The sequence below is a fragment of the Megalobrama amblycephala genome, linkage group LG17, assembly GCF_018812025.1.
Source record: "Megalobrama amblycephala isolate DHTTF-2021 linkage group LG17, ASM1881202v1, whole genome shotgun sequence".
In the NCBI taxonomy this organism is placed as follows: Eukaryota; Metazoa; Chordata; class Actinopteri; order Cypriniformes; family Xenocyprididae; genus Megalobrama; species Megalobrama amblycephala.
Window position 1 is genome coordinate 33653996 of NC_063060.1, and position 14165 is coordinate 33668160.

Genomic DNA, 14165 nt, shown 5'->3' on the forward strand with positions numbered 1-14165 from the left:
TTACTTCTGATCCTTTTGGCTGACATTACCAATCCTTTTCAAACCATCCGCTCCAACCACCTGGCTCCATTCTGGTAAGTAAGCCCACTTTTCATGATTCAATCAATTGCAGACAGTTCCGCTCTATATTTTTTCTTGTTGAGTATCCTGTGCCACTCAGAAATATATCAGATTACGGGAGTAAAATGAGTCTGCCAGGCTCTTTCATCTCCTCTAAACATTTTCCAGCAGTTTCAGGGAAAATACATAATATATGTTCACTGTCTACTGAGGCATCCAACTGAACAGCAACAGTTTAGTATATTACTGATGTGTGAAAAGTGTTGCAATATTCCATCATATTTTCAACAATATCGACTAGATTTGTTATCGAATTACTGTACCCCTCACTGATGAAACTGTAACCACAATCTGTATTAGAAAGCCAGCGCTGCCGGCACAGAGAGAATTCCTCCAAAACCCTTCCAAATGGAGCATCCATGATGGCCACTCAGACTGTGTGGAGGCCAAAGCCATCTGTTGCTCAAGTGTTAGTAATTTCCTCACCAGGTCTGTCAGCTGGAGCACTGCCTTGATTGGGCAATTCTGATGCTCATGGTAAACCAGCAGAATGTCACTGCACCTGGGCTCTTTCTGCAAACAGACAATTATCATTTCAATCAATGGGGTATTGGGAGCTTAGTGGGGTTCCTCTGTGGTGAAAGGATTGCCTCAGATTCTTATATAATTAAGCGCTGGCAAGAAATGTCAAATTTGAGCCTCAAACGTAATGTAGCCCAATGCTAATCAGTCTCATTTAAGAATTTACATCTGTAATTGGCTGTTCACTCTAAATATTAAAATACCTTACAGACGGCAAACATTGTGGCATAGATATGAGAATCGAGCAGAAGTAATCTGGCAGTAACATTCAGTCAGTCTGTTCGGAACAGCCTCACGTGAAGCCCTGCAGGAGGGAGAGACAGGGTGAGTCAGATCCACCGCTAATGCTGTGTTTCTGGAGAGGAAGAGGTCCTGTCAGCAGGATGCTACAGCGGTGCTGATAAATCGTGCTTCGTGACTGAAATTCACTAATAATAACAATCAGTCAAAATCTTCGACAGCTTTTGCCAGGCACCAAACGCCTTTGTCTGTGCGCACATAACCAAACACCTCTTAATTTGCTAATCAATTGGCCATGTCTGCTAAGCCTTGCAATTTATTATGCAAAGCCGCTACAACCTGTTGACGAGAAAAGCTCAGCGTCACATGAGAGCATTCATTTCCATTTCGGCTCAATTTTAAACTGATAAATCAAGAATATTGATTTTTTTAGAAAGATAATGTCGGACAGTAAGAATGATAGATGTAGGGTTCGAAATGGCATCATAAGGAGAATTCAAAGAGAATGAACTGCGCCGATGGCAGCGCTGTGTATTTGCACATATGCTCTCTGCGTTGTTTTAATGTCCATTTCAATAAAGGTTAATCAGGTAATGGCATAAACCGCAGCTCTAAAATCTGTGTTGAATGAAATTCAAAAGTCCTGATCTTGTACAGTTATGGAGGATGCAGCAGACTACCATGATGTGGCATACTTTGTGTGGACTGTACAGCACAGTATTTTGCCCATGAAAGAGGTTGTCAAAAGAGGGTGCTAGGGGGTCTGTGGAAAAGTTAAAAGAAAAATAATAAAAAAGCATGAAATGTAAGAAGAAAAAAAACAAATTTAAAAAAAAGATTTAGTTAGCATTGTCTATATCTGATTCATAGACTGTAAAAAAGATGGACAACACATCTTCATTCTCTTCCACTGTAATAACTGAAGCCGCCAGTGTGTCAATATGGCGCTGACATCTTGAGTCTCGAGTCTGCGCATAGTGAACTTGGAGCCTGAGTCTGTGCAGTAGTGAGAGTGAAGTGGAGCCACGATATCAAGGTCCCGCCCATACTCCCACAAAATCAGTTAATAAAGCAGGCCCAAATCATTATGTTGCGGTGAAATAAACAGTTCTGGAAATGTAGAAATTAAAGTTAAAGCTCTAATCTCCTCCCAAAGATCCAGAAAAAAAATCAGTTGGTGCTGTCAATCTCAGCTGTCAATCGTGACGTCGAAATCCGTGTTTTTAGAGCATCAATAACTAACTAAAAACAGGCTTATTTAAAGAACGAACACTTTAAATAACATCTGCGTGATAAAAACTGCCTAAAATGACAGAAACCATCTTTGGAAAAAAAAATATTTTGACGTGTAATTTGACTGTTTAATTTGTCTCACGTTCCATTACAATACATGGAGAGGGTGGGGTTTATGACCTATACTGCATCCAGCCACCTGGGGGCGATCAAGATGCTTTGGCTTCACTTTTCAGGATGCATGTGGCAGGCTTGATCTGATTAATCATAATTATTTTATTTTATTGACATTCAAAATTGAATTTATATTGGCATAGTTAAATAACAAGAGTTCAGTACATGGAAATGACATACAGTGAGTCTCAAACTCCATTGTTTCCTCCTTCTTATGTAAATCTCATTTGTTTAAAAGACCTCCGAAGAACAGGCGAATCTCAACATAACACCGACTGTTACATAACGGTCGGGGTGTACGCCCCCAATATTTGTATATGCCAGCCCATGTTCAAGCATTAGACAAGGGCAGGACATCTGGATGTGCACAGCTGAATCATCAGACTAGGTAAGCAAGCAAGGACAACAGCGAAAAAATGACAGATGGAGCGATAATAACTGACATGATCCATGATATCATGATATTTTTAGTGATATTTGTAAACTGTCTTTCTAAATGTTTCGTCAGCATGTTGCTAATGTACTGTTAAATGTGGTTAAAGTTACCATTGTTTATTACTGTATTCACGGAGACAAGACTGTCGTTTCTTTTAATTTTTTAAACACTTGCAGTCTGTATAATGCATAAACAACTTCATTCTTTATAAATCTCTCCATCAGTGTGTAATGTTAGCTTTAGCCACAGAGCACTATCAAACTAATTCAGAATCAAATGTAAACATCCAAATAAATACTATACTTACTCGATTAGACATGCTGCATGACGAACACTTTGTAAAGATCCATTTTGAGGGTTATATTAGCTGTGTGAACTTTGTTTATGCTGTTAAAGGCAAGCGCGAGCTCCGTGGGCAGGGAGCGTGAGCATTTAAAGGGGTTGCAGCCTAAATCGGCTCATATTTAATGATGCCCCAAAATAGGCAGTTAAAAAAATTAATAAAAAAAAATCTATGGGGTATTTTGAGCTGAAACTTCACAGACACATTCAGGGGACACCTTAGACTTATATTACATCTTGTGAAAAAGCATTCTTGGGCACCTTTAATGCATTTAAAACACAAATTTTACGCAGAACTGAAACATTAGATTAGTCAGTAAAGCCACTTTTTTAAAAAGACGTTCTACGGCACCTTTAACCTTTTTAAGCCCAAGATACCTGACCTCCACCTTTATGAAAGACAAGATCTACCTATTGAAAAATTGATAGAAAAAGACAGCCCAGATTGTATTTTTTCATGTCCAATTCAGATTCTGATTTATTTATTTAGTTTTACAAGCAAATTGGCCAATTCCGATACTGGTTGCAATTATTATTATTATTAGGGGTGTGACGAGATCTCGTGGCACGAGATCTCGCGAGACTAAACTGTGACGAGATTTCTCGTCGAGGCGAAAAGTAGTCTCGTGATGTTGCCATGACAGAGTGTTAGGATGATTAGGAAAGAATATGCCACCGCTACGTTTACATTATGCCTCCACTGTCGTTTTGCTTTGTATTTAAATAAAAAAAAACATTTAATTCAGTTGGATAACGGTCGCCGCCGCTCCATATTTACAGAGTACGCGCGACCGTTGAAAGTGAAAGTAAACGCGCGCGCGCATTCAAACGTGATTTCAATACCCCGCATTTGAAAGCGGCTCCCTGATGAATGCAAATATCTCTCAATATGAAACCTATTTTAGGCTGGGCAGTGTAGTTGTAACCATCTCCTAGCTCTGTATCAAAGAAAAATTTGGTCTTATTTGATCTTTGAATATTGAGAGAGTGCGATTATGGTTGCACTTATTGTAAAGTGTTACCATAAAAATGAATAACAGTTTTCTCTTCTTATTATTTACTAGTACAAACAATAAGGTTTCATTTGTTAACATTAGTTAATGCACTGTGAACTATCACGAACTAACAATGAATGACTATTTTTATCAACTAACAAACAAAGATTAATAAATACTGTAGCAAATATATTGCTCGTTGTTAGTTGATGTCGGTTAATACATTAATGTTAATAAATGAGACCTTATTGTAAAGTGTTACCATTTTTATTTATACTGTTTTTATTTCTGTGATCAGTTTGTGGAGAGGAGTTCAGTTAGGAGGTCAAAAGTTGTAGAAGTTCATAATTCATGTACAGTAAGATCTGAAGAGAAGCCAGTCAGTTGAGTTAGTGGCAAAACCTTTTACAGTGCTTGAGTATTGTTGTCTTTTACTGCATATGATAATTCAGTCTCAGAAAGTAGAACTGAAATGACATTGATTACAAAATGATTAGTTAAAACATTTCAAATACACCTGCAGAATATTTTTTCTAGTCATGTATTTCGCCATCTTGTCTCGTCTCGTGAACTCAATCTCGAGTCTCGTCTCGTCTCGTGAGATACTGGTCTCGTCACACCCCTAATTATTATTATTATTATTATTATTATAAATAAAAATATCTAGCTATTTCAAATTAGAGGTAACCACTGAATTTTAATCTCAATAAACAAAGATGCTATACACGTTTCATGAAGAGTTGTTTTTGATTTGAATAAGATTTAATTTCAATATTTAAAGCAAAAACAGAACGGTCTAACTTTATATTTGTGAAATTATATGCTACACACACAAAAAAAGCATGAAACAAAAACCTCAGACAGGCTGAATGAGACACAAGTTCACTCTTTGACAGCAGGTGGCGCTAATGGAAGAGCAGTGATACAGCGTTTCCTTGGCTACTGCTGTAAACAAAGCAGCACTGCGCTTATAAATAGCTACTTTATTTGGAGGTAAGAGGAAAATAAAACGCCATTGCCATCAAAACTTTTCTGAAGACAGTCAATTCCCTTCAGAGGTACATTCATATAACCCCTCAACCCCAATTCAATATTTATATTTTCTTCCTATATTTCGAGCATGGTGAACAGTGAGCTGCTCTGCCTGCTACAGGATTTTCAGTTTTTTTCAGTGTCTCTGGCCTCTTGTTAATGCCCATTTACAGACTCAGGCATGCAATTTACCTTTATCACTGTCCCAGTAGCTCCCAAAAATAACAGAAAAATAAATACAAAAACACAGTACAGACAATGGAGAAATGTAATGTATATTTGTACTCATAAATAAGATCATAGATAAAGATCTACCGGTCGACTGCGATCGATGGGTTGGCGACCGCTGGTCTAGATCATGAAATACAGTGCGCATACAGTTAAACGCATCCCTGGGTCAACGTATGTCTTTTGTTGATCTTGGAACAACATTCTTCTCTGAAAATGTAATCCTAACCATCCATAAACCTAACCCTACCCATGAATTATCATTAAAATCAGAGCTAGTTGTCGAGCTAGTTTTGTGGTTTGTTTCCACACATCGGCTCTCATCAGCGGCAGTTTACCCAATTTAGCATGTTGAATCGGCGTCGGGGCCATCGGTGAGAGATAGCACTGATTAGATGTTCAGTTCAGCGAACGAGTCAGTATTAGACTTCTGCGATATTCGGTAATGCGATAAATCGCGATAATGAATATGCACGATATTGTAATCGTGGCCACTTCAGAATACCGTAAATAATAATTTATTACCAATTTTTAATTTTTTATAATGCAATTAAGAATACTTTACCCATCACTCGTATAAAATGTACAACACCGCTGTATTCTGCGTCAAAAGGACACGTGCTCAGATGTAAACAAGCCCATCGTGCATGAGAAGCACATGGCGGAACGAGTGAAGGAGACGCGCTGAATGAAAGTGCATGTTCACTCTCTGACAGCAGAGGGCACTGATGGAACAGCAGCATGCAGCGGTTACCACGGAAACCGTGCAAACAAAGTAACTGCGCTGGTGAAGTTTTTAAAATGCTTCAAACAGCCATTAATTTTTTTGTAATCTCAGTGTTGTTCATCACAGCACCAAAAACTGAATAATTAAAAAAGACTTAAAAGGATATTTATTTTCAAACCTAAACATGTTTATATTTTAATCTGGACTACAACATGCCCTAATGATTAGAAATGTTCTGATTATTTGTTATTGTTCAGTAAAACTTAAAGTCATACGGCTTCATTAGTTAACATGTTAATTCATTATTACCAAACTGACAATGAAAAATACTTATAAAGCATTAATTATTCTTAGTTAATGTTCATTTCTTAGTTACTGTTTAATAACATTACTAAAATCAGAAGAACTTATTTAATGGACCTGAGATAAAACTAACAATGATCAGTTGTGTTTCTAAACTAACATTAACAAAAAATAACACTTTCTGTAACATATGTAGCTGTTGCTCAATCTTAGTTAATGCATTAAATAGAGACCTTATTGTAAAGTGTTATCTGTTGTTCTTTATAGCCTAATTCTTTTGCATTTTAATCTGTTTGAAAATTTCACTTTATATATATTTTTTGTAGTGTATTATTGTATTTAAACATTCAGAGTTGTTTTTGTTTTATTACAAAAAGAGTTCTTAAACCTGTTAAACTATGACAACATTTTTTTGCAACTTATTTTAATATTGTGATAATACCGTATACCGTGATAAATGCTTCTTCAATTAATCGCAACATGAAATTCTGCCAACTTCCATTTCATGCCAAACTTTAATAGGCAAAATACAGTATGTATCTAATTTTATGTGTCAGATTAAGCATTTTATGATGTCATGGCAATTTTTTGTTCACAAAAGTTGTTTTTTTCTGTTATCTGCGAAGTACATTCACCCTTATGTGCATGAAATGAAAAGAATTTCATGTACAAAATCACTTTTAGTTTTAGAGTTTTATACACAAAATGAAATGCTGACTTCACATTTCTGCTGACAAAATGTACCTGCTTTTTGTCTTTCTGTGTTTGAAAATGCATTAAAGTGCAATGATTAATTCAGTCCACAAAATTAGTCAGGTTACACTTGGCAGCCAATAATTTAGTGCATTCATCACAAAGTGTGCAAATATGCATTGGCCGGCACTCATATGAGGGAACAGTTTAAGGCAGTGTTAGTGAAGCTGTTCATGAGTTTGCTTACAATATTGATGTGGTTACAATGACATTGCAAAACACTGCAAAAGGTGCAAGAAACATGACATAATGCTAATGAACGTACTGTACATTTATGCATTGGCTTGAAATGCTAACAGGTTCATGGGTGTGAAAAAACTGTCCATGTGCAATCATTAGTCTTGGCAGGAGAACTGGCCAAGAGTAATGTAAGGGAAGGCACACAGCGAGAAAGACAAGGAGGTGGAGGCGTGGTACTGTTAGGAGGAAAAAGAGGAGGCGTTGTATGAAATAACACATGCTACAATAATGCAATATGCCAAGCACCAAATATGGAGGGATATAGTTATGTTGCTTTTGTTTTCTCTACACATTTTGTCTTTACTTTGACTTTTAACTGTGACATGCAATCATTTTAGCAGTTGATGTTTTCACATTTCTATCTCTGTAATGGTGCCCAGACATGGGGTAAGGAGTATGAATCCATTAACATTTCATTCACCATCCATCTGTCGTCAATTCTTGGTAGCATGTTTCTATGCTGACAGCACTTCCGAGAGAAAATGAGCTAGTTGCATCGAACCAGAGTTGCGGATTATCTAGCCTAACTAAAACTATCTAACTAAAACTAAACCTAAGTAAATTGTCTAGGAACATTACAGCAGTTTTCAAACTGATGTAGCCTTGATGTAGCTGTTTTTTCACATGATTTTTTTTTTTGACTCAACTGCAGTCTGATTCAATCGAGTGAATCAATTCATCAAGAGTTCATTAAACTATATGAACCAAATCACTGATTTGAGTTCCTGTGTAGCATTTACCATCTTTTAAGTTACAAATTTAAATAATTATATTTAGAAATAAAACCATACCAAATTAGCTTCCCCAACAATGCACTAAACTTATTTTTTTTAAATTGTTTATATTTAAATATAAAATTATTTAAAACTGATTATTTATTATTGATCTTAAGATGTTCTTAGAATCTTGCGGTTGTAATGCATCATAGTTGTCCTCACAGCTAATAAAATATGATTTATACTTCAGAATGCATTGAAAATAAATATAAAGTAGTTTCTGTAAGAGAAGACAGCTATACACTAGTGGCTTTGAGCTGATGTAAACAGGCAAGGCTTCCTGCAATGATATTTGAATAGAGAAAAGTTTGAGAAAATATACTGAACTGAGAAACAAATACTATACTATTTAAAGGTGCCCTAGAATTAAAAATTGAATTTATATTGGCATAGTTAAATAACAAGAGTTCAGTACATGGAAATGACATACAGTGAGTCTCAAACTCCATTGTTTCCTCCTTCTTATATAAATCTCATTTGTTTAAAAGACCTCCGAAGAACAGGCAAATCTCAACATAACACCGACTGTTACGTAACAGTCAGGGTGTACGACCCCAATATTTGCATATGCCAGCCCATGATCAAGGCATTACACAAGGGCAGCCAGTATTAACGTCTGGATGTGCACAGCTGAATCATCAGACTAGGTAAGCAAGCAAGGACAACAGCGAAAAATGGAGATGGAGCGATAATAACTAACATGATCCATGATAACATGATATTTTTAGTGATATTTGTGAATTGTCTTTTTAAATGTTTCTTTAGCATGTTGCTAATGTACTGTTAAATGTGGTTAACGTTACCATTATTCACGGAGACAAGAGCCGTCGCTATTTTCATTTTTAAACACTTGCAGTCTGTATAATTCATAAACACAACTTCATTCTTTATAAATCTCTCCAACAGTGTGTAATGTTAGCTTTAACCACGGAGCAAAACCTCAAACTCATTCAGAATCAAATGTAAACATCCAAATAAATACAATACTCACATAATCCGACACATGCATGCAGTATGTATGACGAACACTTTGTAAAGATCCATTTTGAGGGTTATATTAGCTGTGTAAACTTTGTTTATGCACTGTTTAAGGCAAGCGCGAGCTCCGGGGGCGGAGAGCGTGAGCATTTAAAGGGGCCGCAGCATGAATCGGTGCATTTCTAATTATGCCCCAAAATAGGCAGTTTCATTATTAATTAAAGCTGCAAGCAGCGATGAAAGGGCCCTCACACCCGGGCTCACCGCCACCCTTTGGCATCAGGAAAACAGTGAACAGTGGGTGACATGAATGCAAGTGAGTAAATACAGGAGAAATATAGCCAAGTCATTTCAAAGTGCCACACTTCCTGCTGCCAACAGGTGGCGCTTTGACCGTAATCAAATATTGCCATGTAGATGTCCTCAGGCCAGGACTATTATCAAACGTGAAGTTTGGAGCAGATCGGACATTGTATGCTTGAGTTACAACAGCTTCAACATTCATGGCGAAACATCAGAATTTGTCAGGCTACCACGGACACGCCCTTCAGCGAAAACTAAAGATCTTTGCAATTAAATGTCGCTAAGGCCTTAAGATTAGACTAACCATATATGATGTTGTTATTATTAAATGTCTATGAGGAGTTAATCACAGTGTAAAACATGACATTTCCTGTTGCTGGCAGGTGGCGCTATGACTGTAACTGAATATTGTTATGAAGATGTCTTTAGGCCAGGTCTCTAATAAAACATGTGAAGTTTGGGGCAGATCCAAAATCGTATGCCTGAGTTACAACAACTTCCTGTTTCATGGCAAAACATCGAATTTTGGCAGGCCGCTACGGCCACACCCTTCTGCGAAAACTCTAGATCTTCACAATTTAATGTCATAAAGGTCTTTAGATTAGACTGACCAAATATGATGTTGATTTGATTAAAGCTCTAGGAGGAGTTTGTTAAAGTACAACGTCTGGAAATGGCAAAAACTGCACAAATTTTGCAAAGAAAATTCAAAATATCTCACTTCCTGTTGGTTTTCAGATTTCACTCCAAGAGACTTTTTTGTAGGTATTGGGCTGTTAGATGTGTGTACCAAATTTCATACCTGTACGTGAAACATAGTGTCAGGGGCACTTCGTTGAAATTTTTTAGGTGGCGCTATCGAGCCATTTTGACACACTTAATTCTGAAACCCATATCAGACGTAAATTTTCACCACTTCTGACGTATCTGCAAAGTTTCATGAGTTTTCGAGTATGTTTCGGCCCTCAAAAAAGGGATTCACCTTACATGGCGAAACATCAAACTTTGTCGGTCACCACGGACACGCCCTTCAACGAAAACTCAAGATCTTTGCAATTTAACATCTCAAAGGCCTTAAGATTAGACTGGCCTTATATGATGTGCTTCTGGTTTAATCTCTATGAGGAGTTAATCACAGTGTAAAACATGTCATTTCCTGTTGCCCCCAGGTGGCGCTATGACTGTAACTGAATATTGTCATATAGATGTCTTCAGGTCAGGACTCTAATAAAACATGTGAAGTTTGGGGAAGACAACAACTTCCTGTTTCATGGTGAAACATCGAACTTTGCCAGGCCGCCACGGACACGCCCTTCAGCGAAAACTTAACGTCTCAAAGGCCTTTAGATTAGACTGACCAAATATGATGTTGATCTGATTAAAGCTCTAGGAGGAGTTCGTTAAAGTACAACATGTGGAAATGGCAAAAACTGCCAAAATTTTGTAGAGAAAATTCAAAATATCTCACTTCCTGTTGGGTTTACAAACTTTGCACCCAGGGGCTTTTTTGTAGGTATTGGGCTGTTACATCTGTCTACCGAATTTCATAACTGTACGTGAAATGTAGCACGAAGGGCACTTTTGTAGGTGGCGCTATCGAGCCATTTTGCCACACCTAATTCTGGAACCCATATCAGATGTAAATTTTCACCACTTCTGACGCGTGTGCAAAGTTTCATGAGTTTTTGAGAACGTTTAGGCCCTCAAAAATGCGATTCATTTTGGAATAAGAATAATTGGCTGAGCAATTCCAATAGGGTCCTCACACCATCGGTGCTCGGGCCCTAATTAAAATTAATTAAAAAAATCTATGGGGTATTTTGAGCTGAAACTTCACAGACACATTCAGGGGACACCTTAGACTTATATTACATCTTGTAAAAAAAACACGTTCGATGGCACCTTTAAACTAAAGTTATTTTTTAAATGCACCTTTTTTATTTACCTAAAAAACCTTCTTTTTTTTCTGGTGATACATGGCACCCACTAAGGCCCGTTTACACTAGAGTTTCCACAGTGTTTCAGAAACGATCTCTATCTATTGACCTTATGTAGCCCCGTCCTTTTTATCGCTGCGCTCATTGTCTTTTGACTTCCGGTTTGTATTTCCACAGCGATGTTACGTGTTTATGAATGAACTGTTCATTTTAAAATCTTCCCGGTCCACTGACATTTGTTAAGACATCTGCTTTAAACATTACAATGCTCATAATAACTTTTGTTAACTTTACAATAAGTAAATCCGCTTCACCAGCTAATTATTCTTTGACAGCGATGCCTTATAAATATACAGGGCAATCGCAAAAACGGAAGCTCAGAGACAAAATTCTAAAGATGCGTGTTTCTCTGGCACATAAGGTCTATACTACACGACCGAAAACGCATTTGTCACATGACCGTTCATGCACACTGGGCATGCGTGTACAAGTGTAAACAGTTGCCTCTTGCGCATGTAGACAGCTGCAGAATTAAAAGATTGCAGTTCATTCTCCATGTTATTGTTTACACGGTCAAAGCGTGAAAGTGTGCATCACTTGGAAAGCATGTTAAAAAAAAAAAGACATTTGCCTACAAATATCTGAACATTTTTCTTTTCTTTTTTTTTCCCTCCAGCATAACATAAGTCTATAATTTAGTTTTGCACAATATCCCACTGTCTCTGTAACCTTTAGAACTAAAGAGGCCACTTTTTGCTAAGGTAATTTTAAGAGTCTTATGCATCACCCTCTTCATATTTGAAATGAGTAACAACACTTACTCACGGGTTGCAGGTATGCCGTAGGGACCAGTAAACAATAGTTGGCACTGCTCCATCCTTTAGTACATTGTGGTAGGTCCAGAATGCAATCGGTGCTCAAATATGCCAGAAGAACTGTTGTGGGTGTCTGAAATGATCAGGGACATTATGAAACATAAGCTGTATACGCTACTACCATTCAAAAGTGTGGTGTCAGGAAGTTTTTTTTTAAAGAAAATAATACTTTTATTTAGCAAGAATGCATAAAAAATGAACAAAAGTGACAATTAAGTCTTTTACATTGTTAAATATATTTCAGTATAATGACAGTTAATTATAAGAACCATTTCTTGAACACCAACTATAGCATATAAGAATGATTACAGAAGGATCATGTGACGTCACAGTGACAATTCACAGTATCAAACAGTATTGGTGAGGGATATATTGAATTACTTGGATATGGTTAAATAAATGTACTAAAGTAGAGCAATAAAAATGGAGCAAGGTTCCATTTTAATCATATCTATTAAATCAGTTACATTAACATCCTTGAAGCACCTGGATTGTGGCAATTTTCAGCCCTCAAGAGCACACAAGGACCCTTGCAAACTGCTCATAGAGTGAAACAGAAACAATCAGATTATTGTAAAAACAATGAGTTCAAATTAAACTAATTATCATCGCTCATCTTCACCCTTTCAGATTAGATATAATATATATATTCTGTTACAAGCTCTGTTCAGCTGAAATATGCATACTTTGAACTTTAAATGATGAGACTGTTAAAAAAGTCAAAACAAACATTCATCTTGGCTCGTGGCATATTACAAACGTATTTGTTTATTCTTTTCGCAATACGCTGACTGAAATTTCTCCCAACATCTGTGCTGTAGGACAGGCACATCAGTGTGGTCTTTGATCCACCTCATATAGTACATCAAAGCAGGGCTCAAATGAAAAGCTTTATTTGCCATCCCCACCTTGGCTCTTTCTAGCTCAGAGACAGTCAGAATGTATTCAATGCGCTCTCATCTCCACCACTTATCCACGGTGACACTTATCCTCAAACTGCATGCTATACATACAATAGAGGACTTGTATGTGAAATTTAAGCAATTTTGTTATACAAAGAAAGTGAAACGTTGATCTGTATGAATTATACTGTATGTAGTTGGAGAAAATCTACATAGATGCATGGTTTGATGCAACATTCTTTCAGTTTTGCATTCAGATTTTTTATATCACATTTTATATCAGTATTATATATTATCCTCATTGTTAAATATACAGCTCAGATTGAATTCTAAATGATATAATTATGCACATGTACATAGTTGACATTTTATATTTATGCATTTGGCAGATGCTCTTATCCAAAGCGGCTTACATTGCATTCAAGGTATACATTTTTTATCAGTTCATGCATTCCCTGGGAAAATCACATAATGTTGGAGCGACAGGCTCAACTGTTCAGATTTTGTATAATATATGGTTAATAATATCTGGCTTTGCACCAAAAAAAAAATAAATAAATAAAAATCACTGTTTGGATTTAAATTGGCAGATACTTAAGAGTATGACTGGATCATTATTGCTGTAATTATTATGTTTCTAGCATGTTATATGTTTGGGTACAGTTCTTTTATTGATGGAGTGTGTAGCTTTTCATTTCTTAAAGCTGCTGTCTGTAACTTTTTTTGGTTAAAAGAGCAAGTACATAACCAGCCAGTGTTCAAAATTATCTCCTTACCTTAGCCCTATTGACAAAGGTAAGCTTGTAATAATGTTTTATAATTCAGTGGTACTGGTGGAAAATTCGACTATGTCGCCGTTTGTCTCTGCGTCATTGCGTCACGTCTGTTTACATAAAGAATGAGTCCCAGCTAGTAGGCTATATCGCATGTGAGGCAGATCATTTATAGCCTTTTCTCACAGCAGCTGCAATAATTAAATGATGGCGGATTGTATGGTATGACAAATTAACGTTAGAGATTAGACTGTACAGAAATTGAAACCTACAGGT